General features: G+C 46.0%; 1 long non-coding RNA gene across 1 annotated transcript in view; it reads left to right on the top strand.

Moving 5' to 3' along the window:
• LOC141264465 (uncharacterized) overlaps positions 1-14,858 on the top strand; it is a 217,442-nt gene that overhangs the window by 20,777 nt on the left and 181,807 nt on the right. The gene's annotated exons all lie outside the window — the stretch shown is intronic.

Raw genomic sequence — 14,858 nt, 5'->3', positions numbered from 1 at the left:
AATAACATCATAACTTTATTCTTTGTGGTAATAGAATAATGCAAAAAATATATATTTTAAATGATTGATATTGTTTAAAATATTTTCACATTCTAAATGTGTTTTTTCCTTTTTGTTTTACTTTTGTAACTTTTTTTTCCAGAACATATTTACTAATAATTTACTTTCTGGCTAACTTTGGGCATTCATGCACTGCTTTTTGTTGCAAAAATGTATAATGTCTTCACATGCGCCAGATCAGATATTTTTGCAGAATTCCCTTGACTGACAAAAAATACAAGCTACAAATTATAATGTCAGAAATAGTGTTATTGCTCATGTAGAAACATGGCAGTTTATCCTGGAGAATAATCTGTAACGACAGGTACGCTTTAACTTTTCCTGGCATGGAGTGTCCCAACCATTTAATGTAAGAGTGGAGGTACTGTAAAAGCACTTTTTGGCTATACACATTAGTATATAAAAGTTTGCTTTCTTAGCTCATTTGTTTAAGTAAAAGAATTGTCCCAAAAACAAAGTACATTTTAATCAATAGGTTTTGTAATAAAAATAAGTTCCACAGATGGATGTGTTAAAAAAATGTTCCTGTCTGAGATAATCTGATAAATGTGCCCTTGCTGTGTCTGACCGTACAGGAACATGGTCTGAACGTACCACAGCTTCTGGGCAGGGGTGAAAGCAAAAGAAAATACAGACAGGATTGCATGGGATCACAAGTGATTTTTTTCTGTGAGGTAAAACATTATTTTCTGTGAGGTAAAACATTGTTTTTAAACAGGAAGGGAAATGTTTTACTTCATTAAAAACAGCAGCTGCGGTCCCCTGTTGTAATGTCTGTATACTCTTTTGCGTCCTCCCCTGCCTAGGAGATGTAGTATGATCAGACCATGTTCGTGCACGGTCAGACAGACACCTCCATTACACAATACACAACAGGGGCACATTTATAAGATAATTTCAGCATAGAAACATTTTTATTTAACAGATCCAATTGTGGAACTTTTTATATTCTAAGATTCATTGTTTAAAACAGGGACATAACATTGCACAGGGACCCAAGGTAAGAGGGGCACTATGACCTCTAAAGCAGATAGATGTAACATACCTGGCGGCGTCCTTGCATGGTGGTCCATCTCCCACTGTGCAAGAGAGCGCACTTGATCTCCTGTCCAGAATGTCTCTCTGGCTTCCCTCCATGCTGTCTTGTTTGTGTCTGTGTCTGTTTCTGCTGCTTAAGGGCGGCGCCCGATCACTTCCTGCCTTTTGTACCTGCTGTGGGTCACACCCCTTGTGTGTCCTCAGCCTATCGCTGTCTGTCACTTGGTATATAGTTCAGCAGCTCCCTTCTATCCCTGCCTGAGCATATGTGTTCTTTCAGTGTGTGCTTGCACTCTGAAGTTGCCAGGTCCCGTTCCTGTTTCCCTGTCCGCCTTTCCTGGAGGCTGTATTTCCAGGCCTGTCTGAACTAAGTCCTGTATTTCTCCTGCCTTGCGGTGTCAGCTCCCGTGTCTGAACTGTGTCCTGTATGTCTCCTGCTTTACGGTATTAGTTCCCGTGTCTGAACTAAGTCCTGTATGTCTCCTGCCTTGCGGTGTCAGCTCCCGTGTCTGAACTGTGTCCTGTGTGTCTCCTGCTTTACGGTATTAGTTCCCGTGTCTGAACTAAGTCCTGTATTTCTCCTGCCTTGCGGTATTAGTTCCCGAGTCTCAACTGAGTCCTTTCTGTGTTCTCTAGTCTGTCCTGTCTGAACACGCTCCTAGCCTGTTCCTCCCGCCTTCTAGGGGCCGATTACCTAGACCCGCTCCTGTATCCCGCTGCAGTGTCGGTCTCCTCCGTACACTCAGTTCCAGTCTGAACTCTCTCCTATCCTTTACCTGTTTTGCCTCTTTGTCCGTTCCCTTCCTTTTCCTGCAGAGTCTGTACTCGTACCTAACTCCTGCCTGTTGTCTCTGTTCTCCCGTTTGTGAGTTTGTGGTCCACTCGCTACTTCACTGCAAGTACCCTGTGGGTGTCTGGCTCTGTCTTTCCCTTCCTGTCTGTTCCGTGTGAACAGAGTCCTGTCCTGCCTTGCTTCTGCCCGCTGCTCCGGCAGTCCTGTCCTGCCCTGCTTCTGCCCGCTGCTCCGGCAGTCCTGTCCTGCCCTGCTTCTGCCCGCTGCTCCGGCAGTCCTGTCCTGCCCTGCTTCTGCCCGCTGCTCCGGCAGTCCTGTCCTGCCCTGCCTGTACCCCTCTGCCTGTATTGTTCCTGAATCCCGGTGTGTACTGGGTCCTATCCCGCCTGTGTTCCTACTTGCTAGTGCCTCCCTGTCTGCACTCTATCTGTGCTTACCTTTACCCCCCGGCCTGCATACCCGCCTGCCTGCATACCCGCCTGCCTGCATACCAGTCTGTTCCTGTATTTTCCTGTGTGGGTCAACAGCCGTGTCCGGGGTCTGTCCTGGAGTAGCACCTGGTCCCTCTGCTCGGTTCCTCCTTGGTGCACTGGCGTCGTATGCCGTCGTGCGACCCTGGTCGGATCGGGTGAATACTTAGTCACGCCCCTCCAGGCATACACTCTCCGGCACGGTCCAGTGGAATCACTATCAATCACCCGCACACGCCGCTTAGCCCGGGCGTGTGCATAACAGCATGCTCAGGCCATGGTTCCCGTTGAGCCCCACGGCCTTCGCCCTCTGAGAAGTTTTCCAGCGGATATATGCATTAAAATAAATAAATAAATTTTTTTTTTCCTTTAGCTGAGTTCCAGGCGAATTACGCACCCGTCCAGATGGATCTATCAGCCCTCGTTCCTGCGGATCCGCCACGTTACTATGGGGATCCAAGACAGTGTCGTGCATTTGTGGAGCAATGCATGCTACACTTTAAGGCCTACCCTCTCTATTTTCCTTCCGATTGGCCTAAAGTGTCCTTTATGATTGACTACCTAGCGGGTGATGCCTTGAAATGGGTCACCCCCCTATGGGAAGCATGGGATCCTGTCATCCTTGACCTGCAGGCCTTCCTGGTGGCCTTTCGTATGGTCTTCGAGGACCCTAACTCTGAAGCCCCTGCTGAAGCTTCACTTCCCAATATCCCGGAGCAGCCCCGTCAGGTAATGTGTGTGGGTAGCGCAATAGTTCTCCAGCCCAATGAGACTACGGCCCACCCAGAATCCTCACAGGGTGACTACGCTTTCCGGAATACTTCTCCCAACCTCAAGAGGCAGTCCAGACGTGCTAGACTTAGAGGCAAGCAGTCACGCCAGGGTCTGTCCTCCCTGAGACCTCCTGAACCCTTCGGGGTGCTACCTGGTAGCGAAAGGACAGAGACTCTCCTATACTCTGTACCTGATACCTCGCTCGCTTCGTCCAGTGACTCCAACCTAGTGTACTCCGAAGCAGAGGTTACTCCCGAGTCTCTACACCCCTCCGACCAGGCGGAGGACCTCCAGTTGTGTTCAGAACCCTTCGGGGTGCCACCTGGTGGTGAATGGACAGAGACTTTCCTATATCCTGGACCTGATACCTCGCTCGCTTCGTCCAGTGAGTCCAACCTAGTGTACTCCGAAGCAGAGGTTACTCCCGAGTCTCTACACCCCTCCGACCAGGCGGAGGACCTCCAGTTGTGTTCTGAACCCTTCGGGGTGCCACCTGGTGGTGAATGGACAGAGACTTTCCTATATCCTGGATCTGATACCTCACTCGCTTCGTCCAGTGAGTCCAACCTAGTGTACTCCGAAGCAGAGATTACTCCCGAGTCTCTACACCCCTCCGACCAGGCGGAGGACCTCCAGTTGTGTTCAGAACCCTTCGGGGTGCCACCTGGTGGTGAATGGACAGAGACTTTCCTATACTCGGTACCCGATACCTCGCCTGCTTCCTCCAGTGAGTCCGACCTAGTGTTCTCCGAAGCAGAAGTTACTCCCGAGTCTCTACACCCCTCCGACCAGGCGGAGGACCTCCAGTTGTGTTTAGAACCCTTCGGGGTGCCACCTGGTGGTGAATGGACAGAGACTTTCCTATTTCCTGTACCTGATACCTCGCCTGCTTCCTCCAGTGAGTCCGACCCAGTGTACTCTGAAGCAGATGTTTTCTCTGAGCCTCAGTACTCTTCTGACCCGGTGGAGGACCTCCAGTTGTTTCCTGAATCCTCCGGGGTACCACCAGATAACAAAGAGACAGTGACTTTTCCTCATTATGTACCTGATAACCCGTCTATTTCTTCCTGTGAGCTTGACAAGATGTACCTCGAAGCAGAGATTACCCTCAAGTCTCTGTCCCCCTCCAACCCAGTGAACGACTGGTCCTCGAATTCCCTGCGGAAGATTCTGGCAGGCCTGAAGAAGAGGGGGCGTAAGGGGGGAGGTACTGTAACATACCTGGCGGCGTCCTTGCATGGTGGTCCATCTCCCACTGTGCAAGAGAGCGCACTTGATCTCCTGTCCAGAATGTCTCTCTGGCTTCCCTCCATGCTGTCTTGTTTGTGTCTGTGTCTGTTTCTGCTGCTTAAGGGCGGCGCCCGATCACTTCCTGCCTTTTGTACCTGCTGTGGGTCACACCCCTTGTGTGTCCTCAGCCTATCGCTGTCTGTCACTTGGTATATAGTTCAGCAGCTCCCTTCTATCCCTGCCTGAGCATATGTGTTCTTTCAGTGTGTGCTTGCACTCTGAAGTTGCCAGGTCCCGTTCCTGTTTCCCTGTCCGCCTTTCCTGGAGGCTGTATTTCCAGGCCTGTCTGAACTAAGTCCTGTATTTCTCCTGCCTTGCGGTGTCAGCTCCCGTGTCTGAACTGTGTCCTGTATGTCTCCTGCTTTACGGTATTAGTTCCCGTGTCTGAACTAAGTCCTGTATGTCTCCTGCCTTGCGGTGTCAGCTCCCGTGTCTGAACTGTGTCCTGTGTGTCTCCTGCTTTACGGTATTAGTTCCCGTGTCTGAACTAAGTCCTGTATTTCTCCTGCCTTGCGGTATTAGTTCCCGAGTCTCAACTGAGTCCTTTCTGTGTTCTCTAGTCTGTCCTGTCTGAACACGCTCCTAGCCTGTTCCTCCCGCCTTCTAGGGGCCGATTACCTAGACCCGCTCCTGTATCCCGCTGCAGTGTCGGTCTCCTCCGTACACTCAGTTCCAGTCTGAACTCTCTCCTATCCTTTACCTGTTTTGCCTCTTTGTCCGTTCCCTTCCTTTTCCTGCAGAGTCTGTACTCGTACCTAACTCCTGCCTGTTGTCTCTGTTCTCCCGTTTGTGAGTTTGTGGTCCACTCGCTACTTCACTGCAAGTACCCTGTGGGTGTCTGGCTCTGTCTTTCCCTTCCTGTCTGTTCCGTGTGAACAGAGTCCTGTCCTGCCTTGCTTCTGCCCGCTGCTCCGGCAGTCCTGTCCTGCCCTGCTTCTGCCCGCTGCTCCGGCAGTCCTGTCCTGCCCTGCTTCTGCCCGCTGCTCCGGCAGTCCTGTCCTGCCCTGCTTCTGCCCGCTGCTCCGGCAGTCCTGTCCTGCCCTGCCTGTACCCCTCTGCCTGTATTGTTCCTGAATCCCGGTGTGTACTGGGTCCTATCCCGCCTGTGTTCCTACTTGCTAGTGCCTCCCTGTCTGCACTCTATCTGTGCTTACCTTTACCCCCCGGCCTGCATACCCGCCTGCCTGCATACCCGCCTGCCTGCATACCAGTCTGTTCCTGTATTTTCCTGTGTGGGTCAACAGCCGTGTCCGGGGTCTGTCCTGGAGTAGCACCTGGTCCCTCTGCTCGGTTCCTCCTTGGTGCACTGGCGTCGTATGCCGTCGTGCGACCCTGGTCGGATCGGGTGAATACTTAGTCACGCCCCTCCAGGCATACACTCTCCGGCACGGTCCAGTGGAATCACTATCAATCACCCGCACACGCCGCTTAGCCCGGGCGTGTGCATAACAATAGAATTGTGCATTATGATGAGTTATTGGGCTGCAAAGAGCCCATATGCTGTTTTTGCACAGTGACCTTCTCCTGACTGTCAGCCAGTGAATTAAAATGTACTTTGTTCGTGTAAAAAACCCTTTAACTAGTTTTTTTATAGACCCGTTACAACCTCTTTCCATGGTCAAAATATGTTGCTGTGGTCCACCTTAAAGGGAATCTGTCACCCCCCTGGGCGATATCAGACCTCTGCTATGGGCATACAGGGTATAGAAAAGTAAATCTATACATACCTGTATGGCCTATAGCAGAGGTTTGATTGCAGAGAATAGTTTTTTAATCAATTCTAATTTGTACAGGCTTGGTGTCCGGGGGATGCCAAGCAATCCCCGCCTATCTGCTTATTATTCCCCCCCAAATCCCCACCTATATGCTTAATTATCATATTCCCCCCCTCCCCTGCACATTACAGGGTCCTGTGACATACACTGTGCTCCCTGACTTCCCGGGCATGCGCAAAGTGGCTTTCACATAGAGCGTGCTTTGCTTCATCCCGGCCCCGTCTGTCTGTGCTCTGTGTTGCAGGTTTCTATTGCGCAGGCACCGGGAAGTGACAGTGATGGACGGGGTTTCTTGGCATCCCCCGGACGCCAAGCCTGTACAAAATAGAATTGATTAAAACGCTTTTCTCTGCAATCAAACCTCTACTATGGGCCATACAGGTATGTATAGATTTACTTCTATATCCTATATGCCCATAGTAGAGGTATGATATCGCCCAGGGGGGTGACAGATTCCCTTTAATGGCCACCAAAAGATTAGCTTTAATGAGCAATGTACAAAGCATTTACTCACTGGTGCTGTAAGGTAGTCCTCAGTATTTGTGATACATTCCTGATGCGATACTTTTAAAATTTGAAGAAGAGTAGTCAAAGGTAGACTTTGTACTGAGTCAGAAGACACAAGCTTGTTTGTGGGTTATTAAGAGCTTTGAGAAGATACTGTGTACTTTTAAGTTATCCCTACAGTTTCTATTGACTGAAGAATGAAACTTTACACACTACTGCACACTTCTTCCAATAAATACATAATAGACACAAGATTAGTTTGTATACTCATACAAATAGCAACATTAAGTTTCCCAGACTCTATAATTCATATTTATTTGTTTTAGTCGGGATGTTAGCTTTGTTCGGTACATTGCTTTTATTATAATATTGGTTTTGCCCCTTTTCCATACAAAGCTCATGCCAAAATTATTACGACTAAGACTAGGATTTTTCCTTCCTGTAATATAAAAGGGCAGCCAAATAGACAATAATCTACCTATCTATAGTATTTTGATTGGACTTCATCATGATGTGATCATTTGCTCACTTGGACCATTCTGTACAAAGAAAATGCCTTATTATAGCATCTATATCAATAAATTACACAAGCAGTAACACCATGTTGGCTGTACTCCTAACTCCCTGGTGTTATTGTAGGTTTTGGTGTGTTCCGAAACTAAACTGTATGTATGTTGACCAAGTTTCTTGAATACAATAAACAATACCTAAAATAAAATATACCTTCATTTTACTTAAACGTTAAACGTTAAAACAAGAGGACATATAACAAGTCAAAATTGCTCCCTTCCCCAAAAATATAAACATTGTGATAAAATTATTTACATCATAACCAGTTTGTCTCTGGTGCAATACTGGTGATCTATCATCTCATGCCTCATTAGCACAAAAAAAGGTGGAAACCGTGATTTGAAATTGCTTCCTCTCATCTCTCCCATGAGGCCCTACTCCCCATTTATTAGTTATACATACAAACACAAAGAAAATAAATACTTTGAGTGACTATATACATTCAATCATTATTATTATTTTTTTTTCCTAAAGCACACCTAAAGCACACCCAGTGTGCCTACCTTTCTGGTGCACCAATTTGGGAGATAATACGATATCAACATGCCCTGTTGTTATGAAGAACCTTTAGGACCAAGATGAGTTGAAAAGTTTTTATTTCCACAACGATTTTCAACCCTGGATTAGCGTCTTTGTCAAGTGAAATAAAACTTTGCAATTGTTATCGTCCAAATTGGTCAACTATCCTGGAGGAGATTAACTCTTAGCCACGAGGCAGCAGCAGCTGATATTTTGAAGTGTTCATAGGAGTTGTGCCTGCACACAACCTGCTCAGGTGAGCACCTCCCTATTATTTTCTTTTGCTCCCAAAAGGTTATCACCCGATGGTCTTGTGCGCTTTTGTTCCCCTACAGTTTTTTTTACCTTTCTGGTGGGAGCAGAGAGGATATGGAGCATGTGATATGTTGTAGTCTCCTCCAGAATGAGGGCTTACTGCAACTTCAAAAGAAAGGGCCAGGGATGGTAGTGATATGGCATCACCTGGTGAGATGGATTCTTTAAGCTGTAGGTTGGGATGAGCAACATAGACAAAAAATGATGGTCCAGCAGGTAGGACTTGCCAAATTGTATGTGGCTCGGCAAAGATCGGCAATGGAGCAAGGAGTACCTGAAGACACCAAAATTGTATGTGTAAAGTGAACCCAAGGCTTACAGCAAAAAAACAGTTAAAGACTGAGTTGTATGCTATCCGTATGCAGATGGTCCTTAGCAGGATTAAAGACAGCAGTGATGAACAGAAAAACAGAATACTGGCTTGAAGATAAGATACACACTCTTGTGGTAGGGTTTCTGTTACACACACACTGCTAGGTTCAGATAGGGGCGAGACAGGTTACATGAATTCTTTGGAATCCTGGGGGAACCGTTACTCAGGGCGTCCATAGACCATGTGCTGCAGCTTCTCTCAGGCACACAGGGGTATTGACCCTCAGGCACAGACACATATGTTGTTTCACTTGCTGACCAGACACACTTGACAAGAGTCCTCATACACGGTAGAACAGAAGCATTTAATAAGAAGCCGCACAGCTAGTGCAAGTTAAGTCTTATGAGCAACAGGCTCCAGTGACAAACAGTACAGTTTCCTTAGCAGCACATCAGTTCACAGTCTTCCCAGTAGTACAGGACAGCACAATTCTAATGCAAAGGCACACTAATGAATACAGCATTCTTTACAGCACAGTGTGATGGAGGAGGTGGGAAGGGTTTGCCGAGGGAGATAATCCCTGTGACACCATTTCTTCCAGTCCTTATCTTTCTGCCTGACAATACTCTGCACTGCTAGTTCAGGAACTCTACCTGACCTGTGCTTAGCTTCACTCCTGACTTGTATCCTTTTCACTTGCAGGGGTGCTTCTGTGAGGTACAGAGCACACACACCACCTTTCTCTTTGGCTCCAGCCAGACAGTAAACAACTTCCTCTCAATCCCCCTGGGGCTCTGTTAAAACACTCCCCTTCTCCTGTGACTGTGTTAACCCCCCTAGTTTCTGGATGCTTCTGGAGCACAACACTTCCTGTCTCCTGTGCTTGTGCTACTTCTAATAGTTGCTGAATGCTTTTAAAGCAACAGCACTACTTCTGCATGTCACACTCTGCAACATCACTACTTCTGCATGTCACACTCTTCCCTCCTTTTTGAATGTCGTCCTCGACATTCATCTTAATTGGTCAATCTGACCAATTCTGCGGCAGTGGTGAAAGTTGGATAACTTTATATACAAATTGGCATTGTGAAATTGGTATAACGTTCATAAACATTGATAACAACCTAATCTTACGACCTTTTTCTTGTAGGATGCCTGTAAGTAATAAACAATTCACACAATTTAAACAATCAGCATCTCTTCAGCTGGAGCTTTTCGTACACCTTCAACCAGCTCTCTTTCTCTTTGCTTTAACAGTTCTTTGTTTCTAAAAAGTCTTTTAAGGAAAATCAAAGCATGAAAACAAGTATTTCCACCAGGCAACATCTTCCATATTGCCACTCAAGTGGGATTACCTGGTCCGCATGCAGAGATACCTGTTTCCAGTCGACAGTCCTTGGCACATGACTCGGTTCACCAAGTGTCTCATTCGTCAGCATCACTGGCCTCCTCACTTCTCGAGTCGACATCCCTCTGATAGGTTGTTCCTCAGAGACCACGGGTTCTTCAGTCACAGAAGTTTCTTCCGCCGCACTCATTTCTCATGCTTCCTCAGATGCTCTTGGAGCTGCCTCTGTGACTTCCTGTACTTCTCCTGAGTCACTTGTTTCTTCATGGTCTGGTAATTTCGCTCCTCCTTAGTGATGATCGGTCTCTTCAGGGGCCAGTGTTCGATCATCAGATCTGAATTGGACTTCATCTGTACTTCTTGGTACAAACTTTAAAACGCAAAAATGTGAATTAGAGCAGAGTTTAGAGTTGCACACTATAGATACATATATCAAGAAAGGTAAGCATAAACCATCCATGGTGCAACCCACTCATTGGATATATATATCTGTGGCCAATCGTTGAAAAAACTATAAATAGGAAAGTGCCGAAGCAAAAAACAACGATCACATGGCCATGGTATGAAAAGCGTATATAAACTTTATTCAAACATTTATTTGTATACAGAAAAATAGAGCAAAATGTCTGGAAGACAAATAGGTACCAAATCGCCATACAATTAATAAAAACATGAATAAAAACAAGCAGGTAACACATACGATGCAGGTGTCATGTCTCACCACTAATTTCCTCTCTATTATTGTTAGAACCTTGCTGTTAGGTTTTTTTTCCTTTGCTGGTCACATGACCTTGTTGGCCTATTTAATCCTGCTCCGCCCTTCTGGCTTTGCTGGACTTCATTGTATATCTACTTTCTAGCTAGCCTGTGCTCTGTATCTAGCTCTGTTAGTTTGCTTGGTCTACGGACCTCTATGTTCTATCTATTTTGTTTGTTCGTCTGTCTGCTACTATTTCTGTTAGGAGGTGTCCCATATTCCTCCCAGTCCTTAGTACTTGTAGGGATTCCCTCCCCACATCTATAGGTCTCCGTACAGACTAGATTAGGACTTTAGCAGGTCTGATCGCAGGATCAGGTTCCCTGTTACATCGTAGGGATTCAGCTGAGTCCTATAGTAGGGACAGATCTCCTCTCTTTCCTTAGCTTTGGTAGCAGAACATAACAGTAAGTCCAGCCTGCAAATTCTCTAAGGAAAGATTTTTTTTTTTTTTTTGTTCCATCATGGTGTCGGTTCAGGATTTGGCTAAACACCTGCAGGGACTCTCTCTGGAAGTGGCCGAGCTCCGTCAGCACGTGAGTAACTGTCCTGGAGCATATTTCTTGGAGCCTAAGGTATGTTTGCCGGATTTATTTTTTGGTGAACATCGAGAATTTTTTTCATTTAAAAATGCTTGCTTATTGTATTTTTGTTTGAGACCCAAGTCCTCTGGGGATGAATCCCAGCGCGTAGGGTTCATAATGTCACTTTTGCGCAAAGAGCCTCAGGAGTGGGCCTTTTCTTTGCAACCTAGTGATACATGCTTCAGATCAGTGGATAGTTTTTTTTCTGCTTTAGGATTATTATATGATGATCCTGACCGTGTGGCATCAGCTGAGACTGAGTTGAGACGTCTAAAACAAGGATCAGGTAATGTGGAAAAATATTGTACTCATTTTCGTCGTTGGTCCACTCAAACAGGGTGGAACGATTCTGCTCTGAAAAGTCTATTTCTTGCTGGGCTCAGTGAAAGGGTTAAAGACCTGCTAATTGCTTATCCTACACCTGAGGATTTGCAACAGGCTATGCAATTAGCTATATGGGTGGATAGAAGACTGCGTGCTAGGGTTAATGAGAGCAAATCCTCTGCTATGTCAGTTTCTGGTTATGATAATGTGTGTACTAACAGTGGTGAACCGATGGAGATTGGATCGGTGGCACCTCGCTCTCAAGAAAAAGACCGTCGTTTTTCGGAAGGCTTGTGTTTCTATTGCGGAAAATCTGGTCATTTGATTAAAGGCTGTGAGCTTCGTATGAAGAAAGAAAAAAAAATGGTCAGTCACGCCCGTATTGCCTGTTTAAATTCCAAGGGTATATTTTTAGCTGCTTCCACGATTGCTCAGGAAAAATTAATGGAATTTCGGGTGTTTGTTGATTGCGGGTCTACACTGAATGTAATTGATGGGGGATTCGTGGAAAAACTCAATTTAAAACCTGAACCTTTATCATCCCCCATTGCTGTGGTTTCTGTGGATGGCTCCCCTTTGAAGAATATTACTCTCAAGGTCAGTGAATTTCCTCTCACTATTAATGGTGTTCACCATGAGAAATTGGATTTGGTAGTGTTGAATAACTTGCCTTCTCCAGTAATATTGGGTTTGCCCTGGTTAAAATTTCACAATCCTGTACTGGATTGGTCTACCAGTGAAATTAAAGCCTGGAGCCATAAATGTTATGACAAGTGTTGTAACGGGCGTATTGCAGCTTTGGATAGGGGAGAATTGCCTGTTCCTATTCAGGATTTTTGGAGAGTTTTTTCTGAGAAAGAATCGCAGGTTTTGCCTCCCCATAGAGACTATGATTGTTCTATTGAATTTGTCCCTGGAGCGACTCTTCCTAAAAGTTGTTTATTTAACCTTACTATTCCTGAGAGGAAGGCTTTGGAGGAATACATACAGACAAGTTTGGCCGCCGGTCACATTGGGCCCTCTAAGTCTCCTGTGGCGGTTGGATTTTTTTTTGTAAAAAAAAAGGACGGCGGTTTACGTCCTTGTCTGGATTTTCGTGAGATTAACAAAATTACGGTACGCAATCCTTACCCACTGCCATTGATTCCTGATCTGTTTAACCAGTTATTGGGGGCCAAGTGGTTCTCTAAAATTGACCTTAAGGGGGCATACAATCTGTTGCGCATGAAGGAGGGTGATGAATGGAAGACTGCTTTTAACACTCCTGTGGGTCATTTTGAGAATCTGGTTATGCCTTTTGGTCTTACTAATGCTCCTGCATTTTTTCAGAATCTGATTAATGACATCCTTAGACCTTTGATCGGTAAAAATGTGGTTGTGTATTTGGATGACATTTTGATTTATTCGCCAGATCTGGAGTCTCATTGGCGGAGCGTGCGTGAGGTATTACAGTTATTAATGGACAATTCGCTTTTTGCTAAGCTGGAGAAATGTGAGTTCGCTGTACAGAGAATTAGTTTTTTGGGCTACATTATCTCCAGCAAAGGTTTTGAGATGGATCCGGTTAAGGTTCAGGCTGTGCAGGAATGGCCTAGGCCTATTGGTTTGAAATCGATACAGAGGTTTTTGGGTTTCGCCAATTACTATAGAAAATTCATAAAAAAATTTTCTAGTATTGTCAAATCTCTGACTGATCTCACCAGGAAAGGTGCCGATGCGGTTCAGTGGTCTTCTGAGGCCATTGAAGCTTTTGTGTATCTCAAGGAGAGGTTCACCTCTGCTCCCATCCTTATGCAGCCTGATGTTACTAGGCCGTTTTTGGTTGAGGTTGATGCTTCCTCTGTGGGGGTTGGCGCAGTATTGTCTCAGGATAACGGGGATGGATTACATCCCTGTGCCTTTTTTTCAAAAAAATTTTCGGAGACTGAATTGAATTACGATATTGGTAATCGGGAATTATTGGCTATTAAACTCGCATTTGAACACTGGCGCCACTTCTTGGAAGGTGCGGAATTTCCCGTTCAGGTTCTTACGGATCATAAAAATCTGATATATCTTGATGCTGCCAAGCGCCTGAATGCCCGTCAGGCTAGGTGGGCACTGTTTTTCTCGCGGTTTAATTTCTCCGTTACTTACATCCCTGGTACTAAGAATGTTAAGGCGGATGCCTTGTCTCGCAGTTTTTCTCCCATAGTCGGTGCTGAGAAAGAGGAAAACATTTTACAAGAAGGTGTTGTGATAGCTGCTTTAGACTCCATTTTGGAAGATGAGATTCTTAAAGCTCAGGAGAATGCCCCATCTAACACTCCTCATGGGAGGTTGTTTGTGCCTGGGACCTTTAGGAGAGATTTGTTTGTTGAGTGTCACGAATCTCGGTTGGCAGGTCATCCCGGAATCTCTGAGACCAAGAGACTGGTGGGTCGCAGTTTTTGGTGGCCTGGATGGCAGAAGGAAGTCATTAAGTGGGTGCGCCAATGTACTATATGTGCTAGATCTAAGTCCTCACATACTCCTGCTGCGGGGTTACTTTGTCCTTTGGAGGTCCCCAGTGCTCCTTGGACACATTTGGCTATGGACTTTATAACTGACCTTCCCCCCTCTGAGGGTTTTACTGTCATCTGGGTGGTCGTGGACCGTTTTAGCAAGATGTGTCACTTGGTTCCCTTCGTCAAACTGCCCTGCGCTAAAACTCTCGCTAAGGCCTTTGTCAAGGAAATTGTCAGACTTCATGGCGTTCCTACTGACATTGTTTCTGATAGGGGTCCTCAGTTCGTGGCTCGTTTTTGGCGTGCCTTTTGTGACAGGTTGGGAATTCATTTGTCGTTTTCGTCCGGATATCATCCTGAATCTAATGGCCAGACAGAAAGGAAAAACCAGGATGTTGAGCAGTTCTTGCGTTGTTTTGTGGCAGACAATCAAGAGGGGTGGTCTGAGTTTCTGCCACTTGCCGAATTTGCTCTGAACAATCATACATCTTCTTCTGCTGTTTGTTCGCCTTTTTTTTGTTGTTCTGGGAGACATCCGTCGTTTGGGTCGTTCTCCAAGTTGGGATCTGCCGTGCCTGAGGAGGAGAATTTTTCCGGTGATTTGGAAAGAGTTTGGACGGATGTGCGTGGTAATCTTCAGGAGGCCAACAGAAAATCTAAAGACTACTTTGATAGGAAACGACAGGAGGTTTTGTTCGCTGTTGGTGACATGGTTTGGTTGTCCTCTAGGAATCTGCGGTTGAGGATTCCTTCTAAGAAATTGGGTCCCAAGTTTGTAGGGCCCTTTAAGGTGCTTCAGGTTGTCAACCAATCTGCTGTTAGGTTGGAGGTTCCTACCTCTTGGAGAATTAATCCGGTCTTTCATGTCTCTCTGTTAAAAAAAGCTGTTGTGTCGGATGGTGACGCCTCTGCCTCTGTTCCTCCGGTGGTGGAGG

This window comes from Phyllobates terribilis, unplaced genomic scaffold (genome assembly GCF_046119375.1).
Source record: "Phyllobates terribilis strain yellow unplaced genomic scaffold, ASM4611937v1 Scaffold_4__5_contigs__length_816908805, whole genome shotgun sequence".
NCBI lineage: Eukaryota > Metazoa > Chordata > Amphibia > Anura > Dendrobatidae > Phyllobates > Phyllobates terribilis.
The sequence above is the reverse complement of the archived record's forward strand: the minus strand, read 5'-3'. Positions and strand labels throughout refer to the sequence as shown.